Source organism: Sapajus apella, unplaced genomic scaffold (assembly GCF_009761245.1).
Source record: "Sapajus apella isolate SASKATOON/1434 unplaced genomic scaffold, GSC_monkey_1.0 scaffold9, whole genome shotgun sequence".
Classification (NCBI taxonomy): domain Eukaryota; kingdom Metazoa; phylum Chordata; class Mammalia; order Primates; family Cebidae; genus Sapajus; species Sapajus apella.
Window position 1 is genome coordinate 9,005,016 of NW_022436949.1, and position 18,243 is coordinate 9,023,258.

The 18,243-nt window shown below is 33.1% G+C and overlaps 1 long non-coding RNA gene across 1 annotated transcript in view; it reads right to left on the minus strand.

The window, feature by feature from the left end:
* Window positions 1-9,830: 9,830 nt before the first annotated feature.
* Window positions 9,831-18,243, minus strand: part of LOC116551273 — a 51,166-nt gene continuing 42,753 nt past the window's right edge. The window contains exon 3 of the long non-coding RNA XR_004268819.1: window positions 9,831-10,485. This is a non-coding gene — a long non-coding RNA (uncharacterized LOC116551273). The remainder of the gene's footprint in view (window positions 10,486-18,243) is intronic.

Sequence of the window (18,243 nt, forward strand, 5' to 3'; positions counted from 1 at the left end):
TAAAGGTTTAAACATGAGGCCTAATACAAACCCTAGACGAAAACCTAGGCAATATCATTCAGGACATAGGCCTGGGCAAGGACTTCATGACTAAAACACCAAAAGCATTAGCAATAAAAGCCAAAATACAAAAATAGGATCTAATTAAACTTAAGAGCTTCTGCACAGCAAAAGAAACTATCGATAGTGTGAACTGGCAACCAGCAGAATGGGCAAAAAAATTTGCAATCTACCCACCTGACAAAGGACTAATAACCAGAATCTACAAAGAACTAAAACAGATTTACAAGAAAAAAACAAACCCATTCAAAAGTGGAGTAAGGACATGAACAGACACTTTTCAAAAGAAGACATATATGAGGCCAACAAACATATGAAAAAATGCTCATTATCATGAGTCATTACAGAAATGCAAATCAAAACCACACTGAAATATTACCTCACACCAGTTAGAATGGTGATCATTAAAAAATCAGGAGACAACAGATGTTGGAGAGGATGTGGAGAAATAGCAACACTTTTACACTGTTCGTGGGAGTATAAATTAATTCAACCATTGTGGAAGACAATGTGGTGATTCCTTAAGAATCTAGAAATAGAAATACCATTTGACCCAGCAATCCCATTACTGAATATATACTCAAAGGATTATAAATTGTTCTATTATAAAGACACATGCACCCGTATGTTTATTGCGGCACTGTTCGCAATAGCAAAGACTTGGAACCAACCCAAATGCCCATCAAGGATAGACTGGATAAACGAAATGTGATACATATACACTATGGAATACTGTGCAGCCATAAAAAGGATGAGTTCATGTCCTTTGCTGGGACATGAATGTAACTGGAAACCATCATTCTCAGCAAACTGACACAAGAACAGAAAATCAAACACTGCATGTTCTCACTCATAAGTGGGTATTGAACAATAATAACACATGGACACAGGGAGAGGAACATCACACACCAGGGCCTGGAGGGTGGGGGGCTAGGGGAGGAATAGTAGGGGATCGGGGGATTAAGGAGGGATAGCATTAGGGAGAAATATCTAATGTAGATGACAGGGCAATGGATGCAGTAAACCACCACCATGGCATATGTATACCTATGTAACAAACCTCTATGATCTCCACAATGTGCCCCAGAACTTAAAGTATAATAATAAAAAAAATTCCCATGTTTCCATTTAAAGAAACAGTTAAAATATAATTTTTTGTTAAGACTGGAACCCAATTGTTTCAGAGCTAATTCTTCTCTATAATAAATATAAAACATTATATGTATTAAAACTTGATGTGTTTGTGCATATAAATTTAATTCACAAGAATCAGATCATCTTAAAGAAAAAAAAAGTTTCTTTTAATTTTGTCCTAAAATGACATTTACAAAATAATTACCAACAGAAGCCAACTATGTACTCTAAGGCTAGCATGGTGATTACTTGTAGGATGTGCTTGTCTAGGACCAGAAATATGTCAACATAAAGTAAGGTGAAAGGGAAAGAGAGAAAGTGAGGAATTTCTCTAATATCTGGTAGCTAAAATTTATGGAATCCTTAGAAAATTGTACAATGACAGCCATTCTTATCTATTTTTTTTTTCTGTTACTTCTGATGAAGATGTGTATTTCTGCTTTGAAATCTACTGATAATAGGAATCAGTTCATGGAAAATTTGGTTTGCCATTTTTCTGAACTTGGCTAACCTCTCCATGCATGATACTTTAAAGTGTTGGGATAACTGTCATCACTCTTACTGTTTCAATGTTTTTGAAACCATTCATTTGCATAGAACAGAATATATATCTGGTACCATTTTTTTATAGTATGAACAACTTCCTGCAACATTTCTTGTTATGCAGATCTAATTGTGATACATATTTTCTGTGTTTGTCTTTTTATAGTTTACTTTCATTTTTTCAATTTTTTTCCTGGACATAGAATTCTAAGTGGACAGCTTGGCTTCATTTTTCCCTTTGCTGTACTGTTATCTGTTGGTTTGTATAAATTCAGACAAGAAGTCTGAGGAAGCATTGCACAATGTTACTCAGCACAAATTGCTTTTCCTGCATTCCCTTTAATTTTAAAATTTTATCACTGATTTTTGGAAATTTAAATATGATGTACCTTGGTTTGAAATTTTTATGTTTATATATCTTGGGAATTATTGATTTTCTTAGATTCATAAATTCAGATTGTTGTCCAATTTAGAAAATCTTTGGTAATTTTTTGCTTCAAATACTTTTATGTTGCTTCACGCAACCCATATCTAGAGATTGCTTGATATTATCTTCCTCATCTCTAATGATCTGTTCATTATTTTTTAATCTTTTTTCTCCCTGTGTTTTATTTGAATAGTTACCATTGCTGTGGCTGCTGGTGCACTGATATTTTTCTTCTTCTGAAATTTATTTATTATAAACTACACCTGGTAAATTTTTTATTAAATTAATTAAAATTTTTATCTCCAAAATTATTATTTTTAATACTCTCCAAACCTTACCTCATTATATTAATGTTTTACTTTAAATCATTAAGCATATTTATAATATTCAGAGTAATTGTTTAAATGTTTCTCTAATTTTATCTCTACATATTTGTATTGATTTTTTTTCCATTCATGGGACGTATTATAGCATTCTTTTTCATGTTTACAGTTTTGAATAGAATAATGTATTGTGAATTTTACATTGCTAATTGCTGGATTTGGTTGATATCTTTTGTAATGTTGGACATTATTAGTAGCAGAGAATTAATTTACTTGTGGATCTAACCAATATTTACTAAATTGTTAGGTGTAAGACATTAGAGTTACAAACATGAGGCACCCATTTCTAACTTCCAATACCTAGGGAGGAAACAATGATTAAAAAAAAAAAATTTTATCATGTGATAAAAAATTCTTTATCACATGACTAAATATAATATTTATTATCATGGAAATTTGATGGGATTTGGTAAGGGTATCTGAGAAAAATAATATGTTTCTTAGTGAAAGACAGGGAAGAACACAGAGGAACTAATTTTAAAAATAACCTCTAAAAACCCCTAAAATAATAAATATAAAGCTTCCAAGAAAGGAAGCAGAAAAAGACTATATATTTAAGGACTCAAATGTATGAGAAAAAATTGTGTGGTAAAGCAACTGAAAGATAAAAGTGAGAAGGAGAGAAAAAACATGGAACAATGAAATGTGACAGAAAATCTAAAAAAAGATTGATTATAGTTTTAAAAGTTATGTTTTGTATGCTGCTTATTTATATAAAATGTACAAAATTAAACTGAGAACACTTCAGAGGGAAGGAAGTGAATAAAGTTACAATGCTCAAAAGTCTTTAGTGAATATTCTAATATATGCTAGACTTTATAAGATGAGGATATATGTTGTAGCCTTTAGGGTACCCACTAAAAGAATATTAAAATATTGTGAAAATAACAAGGACGATCACTTTAGAAGCCTGGAAGTATATGTATATAATATGAGTAAAGAAATTTATTTAATGAAGTGCTCTATCAATTAAATATTTGCAGAAAAATAAAATTTGACTTATCTCTAAGTATGTCACAAAAATCAGTTCTTGGTAGACTATAGATCTAAATGAGCAAATAAAATAATAAATTACATGTAATTTTTTGCAAATCATAAAAATTTTAGTTCATATAATTACATATATAATATCTTCAGTATCTTAGGTAAATATTTGTTTTAAAACACACAAAACATTATCCACAAAGTAACAAATTTTATTATACTACTTATAAAGATATTTGTTCATTAAGAAAACAAAAGGGAAAAGACAAGAGTTTGAGAAGTTGCTAATATTTGCAGTGCCTATAACAACCAAACTACTTGCTTCTGGAATATAAAAAATAAGTGAATTATTAACAAAGGAAAAAGAATAGAAACTCTAATATACATATCTCTTACTACTATTATGGCAAGGAATAGCATTCCTAAATCACTGAATATATATACTATGAAATGATTGTATTTAAAAGGCAACGCTAAACTCTTTTAGAGACTTTGCATCAATTCAAAATTCCATCAGCAATCTATAAATCAACATTTGTGACCTTCGTTAACATTTGATAATGTTGAATTTAAATTTTTGCCAAGAAAATAGGTATAGAATTTTATTTTTGTGGTCTTGATTTGCACTTCCTTTACCAGCAAATATATTAAACATTACTTTACATATTTATTGGTAATTTCTGTTTCTTCCGTGAAATATCTGTTAAAGGTTCTTGTCCATTTTTCTGTGGATTCTTTATGCTTTTTACAGGTGAAACTTAATTGCTGTTGAGAATCACAGGCTCCCTAACTGCTATTAAGAAATGGCAAACCAGCAAATATAATATTTACTACGTCTCTTTAAAGTAGGAGGAGCCTGTATAGGGGAAGATTCTTCTCTATGATAAGATCTTAGGTTCTTTATGCTAGCTGCATCTGCCTCACCCTGCACATGTGTTGCAGTGAGAACCCTGAAGTCTGAACATTCCAAGGCTGTGCCTGTGCCTTGTTGAAGCTGTGCAAGGCTGTCCTGGCCTCTATGAGTCAGCCATCCCAAAGCCAGGACCACCTACATTTGCTGAGGCTCATGACACTCTCGTGTTTTAAACTTTCTTAAGTCTTTTGTACTTAAGACCATCAAGTTTCATTTTTAAACAGTGACTGTCTACAGTGTTTAAAGTCATCATAGGAATCCATGACCAACTGGGGGAAAATTCCCAAGTCCTGTGTGGTATAAGGGTGAAAGTCTCACATAAGGGTGAGAGAAAACTATACAACTGTAAAAAAATATATTTTCAGAAACTAGTTGTATTTTGCAGTAATAGAGTACTTCAAAGCACAAGCCAGGCTCTCCTGAAAGTCTAACTCACTACAAATTCCACTGCTTATATGTTTGTCAGTGTTCCCTGACCTGGGAAGATCCCAATATTCCTCCAAATTTAATTCCTCCACAAAATAGAGACTAACCCACTAGAACCCACAAGAATTTACATTGAGGAAGACAGAGAAGCGGAGTGACCAATGCATATGAAAAAGATGGATTAAAGTGAGATATGGAAGTGTGATAATCAAACAGCTTCTTAAAATAGGGTAGATATTCAGAGAAGGCAGTGATAAGATATTGAAAACTGTCATGACCTTGCTTGCAAATAAGGAAAATTATGTTGTCTTTTGGAGTAAAATAGGATGTAAACCATTGCTCTTAATATAAACATTTAACATATAAATAGAAAAAAATAGACTAAGAAAATGTTTCTCAGCTAAAATCTGGGAAGAATCTCTAATATTAGACAAAGGCTGAAAAACCAAAGTTCCTGAGGTCTGATAATCAACTTTTTTAAAGACGGCTGCCTGCCTGGAGATGAGGCAGAGAATCTATAGTCCTATTAATTTTTAGTTGACAGATTAAAGTTGTAAAATAAGAACTGTAGATAAGCACACACTGAAACCTTCTATCATTTGTCTCTTTGTACAGAAAACATAATACTCTGAGGCCTTGAAATATATTTCTTTGTAAATGGCCCCACCAACCAGAAAATCAGATATGGCAAAGAGGCACTGGATTCTGAATATCTGCGAAAATAAGCAGAAAGAAAAACAGAACAAACAAAATATTGCATACTACTAATACTACGGCAGTGTTATTTCCACACAACACTGATGAAACTCTGCAGTTACAAACTACTTTGTATGTGTGTGTCTTGCCTTTGTTGTTTTGTTTTTTTAATTGCCATCTCCATTCCTGACATTTTTATCATGTATCTTGAAGACAGACACAGGTACAAGCATACATAGAAAAAACAGGAATCAATTTCTAAAAACTCTATGTTAACCCCATCTAAGTGAAGTTCTTTTCTTGCACTGAGGAGAAAAAATATGAACATTAAGTATGTATGAAAATAATCTGTGGTAGAAAAGGAGATGACTAACATTTTCTGAATAACTGAAGCACTGTCTTTCCTAAATTTACTGGCTAAAAATTTGTAACATTTTAGGATACCTCATTTATCTTTTAAAAATTGCAAGGCAGTCTTATATCTGTAAATTATAACAAAAGTTTAAATTTTCAAAGTTAAAAACAAATATAAAATTGAAGGTTTTGTATTAAACAATGTAATTATTGACTTAAGATCAATACATTTAGGAAAATGAATGGCTGTTGGAAATAAAACAAGTGAATCAAGGACTGAGGATACTTCCCACCCCCCCCACAAAAAAGACTCCCCCATACACATAAATGAATATGACAGAAATATAAAATATTAAAAATGTTAAGAAAAATGAAGATTAGACCCACATATAATAATAATTTTCAAGTTGAGAACAGATTAGAAGGCACATAAAAGATACAATATATTAAAAAATATTTTTTTATTAAAAAAACAGCCTATTCTTATTATTGGGCATTTACATTCATCTCTCAAACTTAATGAAAAGAATTCATATTTAGATAAAAATATTTTTTAATTTTTGAAAGTTACACATAAAATATATTTTAAGTAAGAATATTAAAAATATGAGGTTACTTTAGGAGAATAAAAATCATATTGGTCTCATTATTTTCTATACTAATGCAAAATAACAAACACTGATAGTACAAGTGCAACAATTTGAAAAAGAAGAGTGTGACTTAGACATATTAAATTTAGTCAAGGTGTCCATATTGTGACAGAGGATAAATACATTTTCAGACATTTTGCAACTCAGACAATATATGTTGAAGATAGCTTCATATAAACACTGTTAACTCATATTCCTGAAATATGGATTAAGACAAATGGAACTGAATAATTATCTACATTGATTCACATTAAAATGAAACATTTCTTAACTGAAAACAATTGGCCCATTAATCATAATTTCAAGGGCTGGGATATTTTCAAGAATTTTTAAAAATACAAGTAGTAGCCAAAATAGAAATATTCTAAATTTGATGTGTTACATGTCTCAATTTTCCATCCACAGTGTACTTTCATCTAGTTGAAAATAAGAATAACTACTTCATGGTAGGCAATATTCTAAGGTTAGTGATAACAGTGGTAAACAATGCAAATATGTTTCAAACTCTTAGGAAGCTTGCATTCTATTGAGGGGTTAAGGAATCACTCAAAAAACAAATAGATAAGCAATAATAAATGTTAAAAGAAAATAGCTTCCTTTAATATGCTAATATGATGTATTTAAAGTCAGGTAAAGGCCTCAGAGCCAGGATGAAAATGGAGAATGAGAAAATATTTAAGGTAAGTATATTATTCAGGACAGGGTAGGATATATTTCTGGAACAAAGGACTCTAATATTTCAGGGTTCGATATTACAAAAGTTTGTTTCTCACTCATGGTTTCTGCCTCAGCAGGGTCAATGGGGACTATGAAGTATAAAATCATACAGGGACTAGACTGGTAGATGCTAAAAATCTCATAGATGCACTATTTGGAACATTCAACTTCCTATTAAAAATAATAGAGAATCATATTATATGACTTTTCACTGAGCATATAAGAGACTCATATTCTTTCCACATTTTATTGGCTAGAATCTGTTACATATGAAAATGTTCTGGAAATGTAATGAAGTACTTGGAAAATTTAGTAAGCATTACTACTTCTTCTGATCCATCAGAAGAATGTAACGTCACAGAAACAAAAGAAAATTTTTAAAGAACATGAGATAGATTATATTTGCAGGTTGCTACTGATTTATGATCCAAATTAAACTCTATGTGATGATAAGGATGCCATTGGTGGAGTAACATATATAATTTATTGTGTATCTTAGAAACTTTGAGAGCGAAAAATGAATCAATAGCTAGTGCAACAGGGGTAAACCAAGACTCTCCCATGAAAACTGGGAAGCATATTCACACTAGTTATCAATGATCTATAAAAGAGCAGTTTCAGCAAAATAGGGCCAAAGCTTTGCTCTAGTAGATTGGGTTGAAACTAGGGGATGTACAAGCAGCCCACTTGGTAAGTTATTTTGTGCAGAGAATCAGAGAAGCAGGAAGATTTGAATTATAGTTTTTTTTTTCATTTTATTTTATTTTTATAATGCTAGAGATACTAGAGAGTGTTTTTAAGGGGAATGATTGACTTAAGAACTGAAACACACACACACACACACACACACACACACACACACACACACACCCCTAAGATAGATGTAAATGGAATGTAATAAAAGTGAAATCCTTAAGTAATCATGGGTAAGTAGGATCCTGAGTTCCAGGTAGGGGTGAGGTAAGGAGAGGGTGATATGTGTTTGATTGAAGCAACAACCTCTTTTGTAACAGGAGAGAAAGTAGAAGGCAAAGGTTGAAATCAAGGTAGGTCCATAAATTCTAGAATTTTCAGATTAAAGTATTTTCTAAATGTGGCTTCTATTTTCTCAACAAGAAGAAGGCAAGGTTATTAGCGGAAAGAATTGAATAAAAAATATGTAAACAATCTATAGCAGTAAGAAATCCAGTTATACAGTTATATTGACATTAATTCCAATTTCCCAGTTCCTCTAGAATACCCAATGATATGCCTTCCAGATCCTGTCTTCTTTCTTTTTGTAGTATATTGGCTTGAATTTTGTAAAATGTACCTTATATTTCTGAAAACACAAGCCTATTTGCATATTGTCATAAATTGGACTCAACAGAGCCAGGACGGTACACATGCTTCTAAGCCATTTTGTCTCCACTGGGGTGAGCTTTGAGGATGATAATCTATGCCATCATTGTTTTCCAAGCTGTCCCAATGGTGGTAAAAGGGGAATAATGATGGTCCTTGATACCAAAGATTCTTTTTGTGATGCCTTTGAATTGAGTCTAGGCATCCTGCTGTGTTTGCTAAGCACTGAGATCCTGGGCAAACATTACCCTCTACGAAGCTTCTTAACTCTTAGAAGGTTAAAGTTTTAATAATTTATTCTTCAACTCAAACTCAAAGATCCTTTCACACAGGTACTTGCATACATTGAGTTTCCTGGGAAAAGACGAGTTTTGGTATTAGCTGGCACAGTCTCTATGCCAAAACAGTATTTCCCAGGAAAGGGAATGAAAGAAGGCTGCCAACCTTTTATTGCTCCAGGTAAGTGTATTAAAATGTCATCATTCATAATTAACCTAATTACATGAGACAAGGAGTATTTTAACACAAAATCAGAAAACACAAAATCTATCATTGCTCTAGATTGAATACATTTAATTATTTCAAACTTACCAAAGTTTTTATTTTAGAAATCAGCCCTAAACTATACCTTCTCCAATAGTATGACACTTTTGTTTTTAGTCTTCTACACAGTATTTTATTTCACTACTTTCTATACTAACATTTTATGATGGTTTTGCCTATCTCTCGTGCCAGTGTGTAAGTTCCTTGAACATGTAGAGTTTTGTATTGTAACGTTGAACTACCATGCTGCATAAATGGCCCTCATAAATATGTTCCGAAAGAAGAATGGGTAACTACAATTAAAATCAAAATTTTAATTAGCCATCTAAATGACTAATTTGCTTGCTTCTTTTCCTTCCGAGAAACAAAATGTATGAAAGAGATTGATACATTTACAACTTTTTCTTATGATTTGTTTTCCTTATTTATAGTTTCTTTCATAGTTTGAAACATGCTAGTCATATGCCATATATGTTTGCCCCTGTCACCTCCTATTACCTGAAGAAAAAGTTTTTAACTTTTGGCTCATGTTCTTCAGATTTTATTAACAAGATTTTTCAGTAGAACTAGCACATTTTCCATTGGTAGTTATTAACACAGATGCAGTGAGTTCTCTTTTGTCCAAGTAGCACAGTCATTGCTTAAATATATTTGGCAATTTGTAGAGGCAAATGTCCACATTTCTCAAAGTGAGATAAAAACCTGATCTTTCAAAAATAACAATAGACTACGGAATTTTTTACCTAATAGATGCTAAATTCCTATAATGGCGTATATTATTATAACTGGCTTACAGAAACAATCCTTATCTTCAGGAATCTTGGGTTGACAATTGACAACGGTAATTATATGATTTTATGCTTTTGCATTAACTTTTGCTTGAATCATAACAAAAAACAATTTTAATTAATTTAAGACAATGCCTATCACACTTTGATTTGAGAAAATAAACCAATTTGACATTTTTCCACAGAAAATTTCATGAATTAAAATTAATGCATGCTATTTGAATTTGTTCTTGTATGTTTATTTGATTGTGCTTCTTTCTGACTTATTTTTACATGTTCTTGACTCTTTTTATAAATGCCTTATGTTTTTCTATCTTAATGCTGGGACCAGAAAACAAGAGTACAGATTACAGGCCTTCAATCCATCATAGCTGTTAAGCAGATTCACTAGTAAAAAAAATTTTAAGAAAGGAAACTCACTGTGTGGAAGATAGCAAATATCATCACCATGCCAACCACCAGGAACAGGAGTCAGAACACTTCTATCCACTGCATCCTGGGCTGTAGTTTCACCAATTGCCTAAGTCTGATGAGACAAAACATACTTACATGAAACAAGTTATATAAAGCAGATTTACTACTTACAGGTAGGCATCAAGGGGTAAAATTTAAAAAGCCTACATTCCACTGTGGGCTGGTCACCCAAGGCTCAAAAAAGCTGCCTGGGATGGATTGTTTTGGCTGTGCATGACCCAATTGCACCACAGCTGAGGAAACTGGAAAGGCAGCCTGCTGATATAACACAGGCGTCACAGGACTCACTGCACAAAGCTTTGTCCACCTTACTTCCAGAGGTGAGAAGAACAAAGCTTGGGCTGTCCCAGGATGTTTCCTCTAAACTGGAACAGGAAGAAGGCTTGGACTGTTTGGGACAATTTCACCTTATATCAGGGTATTGCATTACCAGCACATTCCACAGTTATTCTAAGAATTACAGGCAAGAAGAAGACAGGAGAAATACTGAGTTAGTCAAGGTTGTCCAGGGACCCTCAGGCAATAATCACTTTGAAGTACTGGCTTCATGCCCAGGTTCACATGGTCTCATAAGGGCAGTGGCTTGGCTCTCCTTAGCGTAGCTCTCACACAAGAATCTGACAAGACTGAGCTCTCCCAGTAGGTCTATCCCTCCTGCCTGGGCTCATTACACAGGTATTCTTTCTCAATTGCTGGCACCACTCAGAGCATGGCCAGGAAGCAGAACAGAAATACCCTGGCCTTAAGGCATTTTAGTATGTATATCTGGGAAACTAAGAAGTGGAACTAAGGTCGTTTTGTAGTAAATTCTATTGATGTTAACTTGGGGAACATCTTAAAAGAGTAAATGACTCCAGCATAGACATCTTCTGTGTTTCATTTTCTTACCATCCCAAATGCATTTTGGGTTTTATATTTAATAGCTTCATCCTGAAACAGTTAAAAATTACAGAAAATTATACTCTTCTACACAAATACCAAAAAGAAACTGGGAGAGTGATGCATTTTGAAGATTTTTGACAGTTTTTAGCACTCTTTCAAACATCTGTATTACAAGACTATGTAGATGTAGAAATTGTTCTTTGCTTCCCATGTAAGTTATGTAACCTGGATATTTTAGTGTGCAATAAGTTTTTAAGTTATTTGATCCTAAAGTATTTACCAGTTTTATTTTGTAAATGCCTGTACTTTTCTAACGAATATGCTTAGTGGATTCTAGACCTTGGAAATATTCCATTAAAGGAAATGACATAATTTCCTGAGTGGGATGGATTGCCAGGTTGATAAATAAAAGCAGCATGCTCTTCTTTATACTGGGGTTCTCATGAAATCATAAAATTCCATCATAAAAAATAAAATATAAATTTTGTTTTTCTTAATTATAAAATGTTTTCTACTTTGAGCCTTTCAAAGACTCTAATATTTTAGTGTAGTTTACTTTGTTTCTTTGTTTCATAAGTTTCAAGTATTGGGAACCCAAAATATCTACGACAGGTCTCAGTTAATTTAGAAAGATTATTTTGGCCAATGTTAAGGATGCAACTGTAGCACAGCCTCAGGACATCCTGACCACATATGCCCAAGGTGGTCCAGGCACAGCTTGGTTTTATACGTTTTAGGGAAACATGAGACATGGATCAATATAACTAAGATGGACAGATGTTCAGTCATGAAAGGTGGGACAACTTGAAGAGGGGAGGGGGCTTCTAGGTCATAGGTAGATAAATGACAAATAGTTGCACTCTTTTGAGTTTCTGATTAGCATTTCACTGATTATGCAATTTACAGAAATAGTCACTTAGTCTGGGTTAGTGAAGCAATAGGGCAAAGGAAGCAATCAGATAATGCATTTGTCTCCTGTGAGCAGGGGGAAGACTTTGAGTTCTGTGTGTTCTTTGTCCAAGAAGAATTGCCTTGTGGGCAAATTGTGAGGAAGGTATGTGGCTTTTTTGTGTTTGTAGCTATCTTACTTAGGGGTAAAGCTGGAGGCAGGTGTGCCCTAGCTTCCCTATGGCCTAGTAACTTTGGGGTCCTGATTATTCTTTTCCTTTCACAGTGTAAACCTCAAAAACATCACACTAAGTGAAAGAAGCCAGACACAAAAAAAACAATATTGTACATTTTGTAAGATTTTATTTACACAAAATGTTCAGAAAAGGAAAATCTATAAAGACAAAAGATTTTTGGTGGCCTATGGCTGGTGGTGAGCATGAGGAGGGACTACAAATGGGCATGTCATTTCTTTCTAGGATGATGAAAATATTTTAAAATTAGACTGTTGTGATACATTCTGTAAATATAATCAAAAATCATTGAATTGTGTAGAACAATAAGTGTTTTTTATGGTATGTATATTATATATAAATAAAAAAACTATTCAATATGCTAAATATTTTATCTAAGACTCATATGCTTTATAACAAGGAAATTTGAGTTGTTCTTATAATATGAAAACTATTTAATAGAGTCCAAATCTCTCTTATTTTGTCAATGGCTACCTGATATCTTTCAAAATTATCACGATGTTGTAGAATAAATACATCAATACAGGGCTAGTATATCACTGACACACAAACAGCTTTTATTAATATAACAATCACCTCTGATACTGAAGTAAGACAAGGTGTCCCTTGTAATTTTGGTTCTTTCCTAATAAAGCTTGAAGCACTCTGGTATAAGGAGTAGACCAATGATACGGTTTGGTTCTGTGTTCCACCCACATCTCGTCTTGAACTGTAATCCCCATAATCCCCACTTGTCAAGGGCAGAACCTGGAGGGAGGTGATTAGATCATGGAGGCTGTTTACCCCATGCTGTTCTCCTGATAGTGAGTTCTCATGAGATCTGGTGGTTTTCTAAGTGTTTGAGATTTCCTCCTACATATAATCCTTCTTTCCTGCCACCAGGTAAAGAAGGCTCTCGCTTCTCCTTCACTTTTCTCTGTGATTTTAAGTTTCCTGAGGCCTTTCTCATCATGTGGAACTGTGAGTCAATTAAGCCTCTCTCCTTCATAAATTACCCAGTTGTGGGAATTTCCTTATAGTAGTGTGGAAATAGACTAATACAACCAATCTCGGATAAACTTCTCCAGCTGGTTAAGTAAATGTTGAAGGTTTTGGAAAATCATAGGATATATTAAAAGTATACCTCTCAATATCTCCATTGTACTAGGCAACCAACTGGGATGTGGATCTGTGAGGTTTATTATTTAAGTTACAGATGCACCAAGGTGACAATACAATAGAGCTTTCTTCCAAGGGATGTAAAGAACAATAACAGATGAGGTATCTTGGAACATCAGACAAATATTAATCACATATACTTTAGGAAAAGTAATTTACCATACATATAACATACATAGGGCTAATTAATTTTACTTACAAATAGGTTAAAATTAATAATTCAATGTCTGAATAATAAGAACAAGATAGGTAACCTATTTATGTTGTGTTTCCATAAACAGAAGTAAGGCCAAATGCCTTTGCAACTTCTTGTGTCTTCTATTTAGAAATGTCTGTTAATACATTTAGCTTATTTTTATTATTTATGAATACATTTTTATATACTGCAATTGTCATTTAAACATTTTACTTATAAACATCTAAGTTTCTGTGGTTTGTCATTTAACTATGTTTATATTGTCATGCTGTAGAACAGATTTGAGCTATAAGTAAAAAAAGTAATAACATTAGAGTATCATATTTTTCTTGTATTTTAAATTTTAATTCACCTCAGATTCATATCTGTCTATAGAGTCATGTATCTATTTATTTTATCTAATTTAAATTTTGGAGAAAGATAATTTTATACCCTGTTCACAGAATAGTCTATTTTTTATCTAATATGAAACGTGATACCATCAAATTCCCAAATGTGTTGATTCCATTTCTGTACTCCTGGTCTGTTTCATTTATCTGCTCATTGATGAACTCACTGGTTAATTCCTTTATTAGTATGTCAATCCCAAATATTTTAATCGGTATGGTTTAATTAATAAGTTTTGGACCCGGTACACCTTTTTTTTCTGAATTATCTCAAGTTTTCAGGTGACCATAGCCCCTTAATATTCCTTATATATTTATTTTGTCCTATTTTTTTGTTCTCATCACTGGATTTTCTATTTTAGAGTGCCAGCTACTCTTGCTTTTTAATATATCAGTTGGGTATTTCCCTGTGAACAATGTTGACAACAAAGCTAACATGGTTGACAAGTACTAGTCAATTTATTTAAAGCATATAAAAGAGCTTACACATTTTACAAAACGCCAGAAGATGAGACTGAGGAATAATCATGATCAAAGAGATCTCTAAAAAGACAAGAAGTCTGAAGCAGGAAGCCTATGACTGAGACAGCTTGAGGAACAGGCTGTTGAGCCTCTGCCTCTGCCATTCTCACCAAGCCCGGTGAGATGTGTTCCGTCATGTCCTTTAATTCCTGTGCCACGTGCTTGAAATCTGGTCTCATGGAAGAGCATGTTCTTTGCTGGTCTTTGGCTTCATTCTCTCTTTCTAGCTTTACAGTAGCTTGCAGAAGAAGGATTCAACACCTTCTGTAGTTTCTGTTGCTTCTGTAGCGTTCTCTGCAGGAGGGTTGAGGATGAGGGAGAACTCAAATGGGACCTTCCAAAGCTTTTGTTGTGGCAAACAAACTTCATTTTGTCTTTTGAAATTCAATATCCTGTTTCAGGTCCTCTGTACAGAGTCAGAAATGTATTTTATATAGTTGGAGATATAACGTGGATTTCAGATTCTATCCTGTTTTTATCCACCTTCTGTCCACTTTATTTACAAACACTAAAAAATTTCTCCATTCTGCAACTTCCTCCATAGTTAGTGTTATCAGTTTAACAACCTCTCATCTTCACTCATGCGGACTTCTGAAATAGTCTTTGAACTGACCTTTGTGCTTTCATTCTTCTTTATTCTGAAACCCATTTTCCACACAGCCTTCAAAATGCCCTTTTAAAAATGCAAAACACATTCTATCACCCTCCAATTTTTAATATTCCTATGTCTTCCAATTTCACTACAGATAAAGCTCTAACTCTTCTGTGACATGCATCAGCTGGACTGTGACCCATCTCTCTCGGTTTTACCCTTGCTCAGACGAATCTTCACAGAAAACATGGTCACCTCTTTTCTGCTCAGGTCCTTTGTTCTTCCTCTGGCCTCTGCTTGGGTAACTCTCCCACCTGATCTTTGCCCACCTGGTTTCTCCTCATCATTCAGGCTATAATTCAAATATCTTTTCCTTGGAGACACCTGGCTATCCAGTCTAATGCTGTCCATTTTTCACCCCAGTTACTCTCCATCACATTACTCTTAATGTTATTGTTCAATCATGTATCATGACATGAAGTAATTTTATGTTCTGTATTCTTATGCTGTGTATCTCTCACACACTGGAGTTTAAACTACAAAAGAGTGGAGGCTTGTGCAGCAACATTTTTATGAGTAGTGTTAATGTCTGAAATAGTTGCTACTACTTAGAAAGCACTCATTATTGCTATGTTGAATGAATGAATGAGTATCTGGAACCTAATTCTTATGCTTCTGTTATGGGCAACCCTTGTCTTTGTTGACACCGTTTATTTGGCACTACTCTTTTCAGCTGATAGTTCTGCTAACAGACCCCACCAGAACTCAGGAAAGAATCATAGAGGAAAAAAAGGCATAATTTGTTCTTATATCACCCTCCCTATCCCTATTATACTTTGATCCAAGTAGCAAGGAATTTCTGACAATCGTGTTTATTTATTTACCTTTTTTTTTTCCTGACAGTACTCCATATTCTGTTCAGAGCTAGGCTGACTGCCTTGACAGACTATGCCAGAATGTTATTTTTCTTTCTTAGCTGTGATATCTTTTTTTAATTTTACAGCCTGCAATTTTGCTCCTGTTTATTTGGCTGTTTGATACTTTTTTGCCTTTGTATGAATTTCAACAGTTACTGGAAGAAGAAAGTTCAATCTGTTTCATTTTTACCATCTGTTGATAGAATCTCAAATTTTCTTTTGAAGTTTAAAATCAAAGTTTTCTTTTGATTTTAAAGCTGAAGACATTTCACTATATGAGAGGGTGTGTGTGTTCATATGGACGGAAATAATCTTGAGAGAACGTAACTCAAAATATTAGTAGTCATTTTCAGATAATAGAATTGTTCATTTTAATTACTTTAATATGTTTTCTTTAAAAATACATTAGAAACACTTTATTTGAAAAAATAACTAAATATTGTTTAAACATTTAAAAAGAAATCTCTGACTCTAAACAATTCTTATAAAAGTTAATATAGCTGTATTTTGTTCTTTTAACCACTTAAGCATGTAAGAGTTCCAACAATAACTCAACACAAAATAATCTTTTTAACATTAGTTAGTTGGTTCACAGACGGAAAAACAAAAATTAAAGTTCATGTGTGACAATAGTTTCACAATTCTGATTACTTGGAAAAAAGGTACTATTTAAAGCATTATATAGTAGATGTAAAATTTAAATTATCTCTGATTATACTTTTAAGATGCATTATTATCTATAAACATGCATGCATTAGAGGAATTGTATGGTAAAACTTCTTAAACAGACATCATTTCTTCCTTTTTATTTGAAACTGAATGCTTTTTCAATCACATTCCAGATGTTAGAATAGGAAAATAAATGAAGGATATTGATAGAGACTGAGAACATGTGGCCACATATAATTGTATGCTGAGAAGATGAAATTAGCAATAGCTATACACTTTAAAACAGACTTTTTGGAATTACTTGATCTAGTTATGAGGAACACTGCAATTGAAAAACTGTATGCCTCATTATGTGTACTGAAATCTGCTCTTAAAAATACAATAATTTAAATAATAAAATATAAAAGTAATTTTCAAGAAAATAATAGAAAATAGAAAATATTAAAAAGCACACACAAGAAACAATATAACTGAGTATCTTGCAACGTTTTTAAAAATTTGCTTATATTGTATTATGCCTTAAATGATTCCTAAGAAAGAAAAAAAACAGAGTTGGTAAAAGTTCCACAAAAAGGAAATTACGAGTGATGATAAACACAAATTGAAGCCCTGATTTTGAAATCTTGGTATGTGACGTTTCTGGAGCTTAATATGCATTGAATTTATAATTTTTTTCTATTTATAAAATTAGTACAAAATAATAAAAATAGTAAAATTAAAATAGTTTTATATTGGTAAATTTTAAGGACCTTATTATGTTATTAAAACCTGCAATAAACTGCAATATAAAAGTTACGCAACTTGATAAACAGCTATGTAGTTTATATTTTCTAAAATTATATATAAATGGCATCATATCTTACATAGTTTTAAAAATCTTTTTTTATTTCAGCATATTTTGAGATTCAACCATGTTATTACCCATGCATATGACATGTAGTTTTTTGTTAGCTTATTTTTTTTTTAATGCTGATATGCCCCAGTGTTGATGCCCTGGCTGGAGGCTGGTTGGTGCCCTTTTTCAAACAGCAAAGCCCATACACCACAACTTTCTTTCTGGAGCTCACATACTTTGGGTTCACTGTGTATCTGCCCCAATCCCCAAAGAGACAAAATACCTGGTAGTGAGTCATATGGACCTTATGCCTTGAAGCTGGAGAGTTTATTCAAATTAACCAGTCCACAGAGGTCCTAGGAAACCTAGCTGGTCTCACCCTGCCTGCCATATGTAATCTGTTCCCCAGAGCCCCACCTTGCTGTTACTTCATTCCTGATGTATTCCTGTGTATGGCCCTGGTTACTGCCCTTCTCTTCTTTGCAACTCTAAGTATTTTCCCAGAGGATAG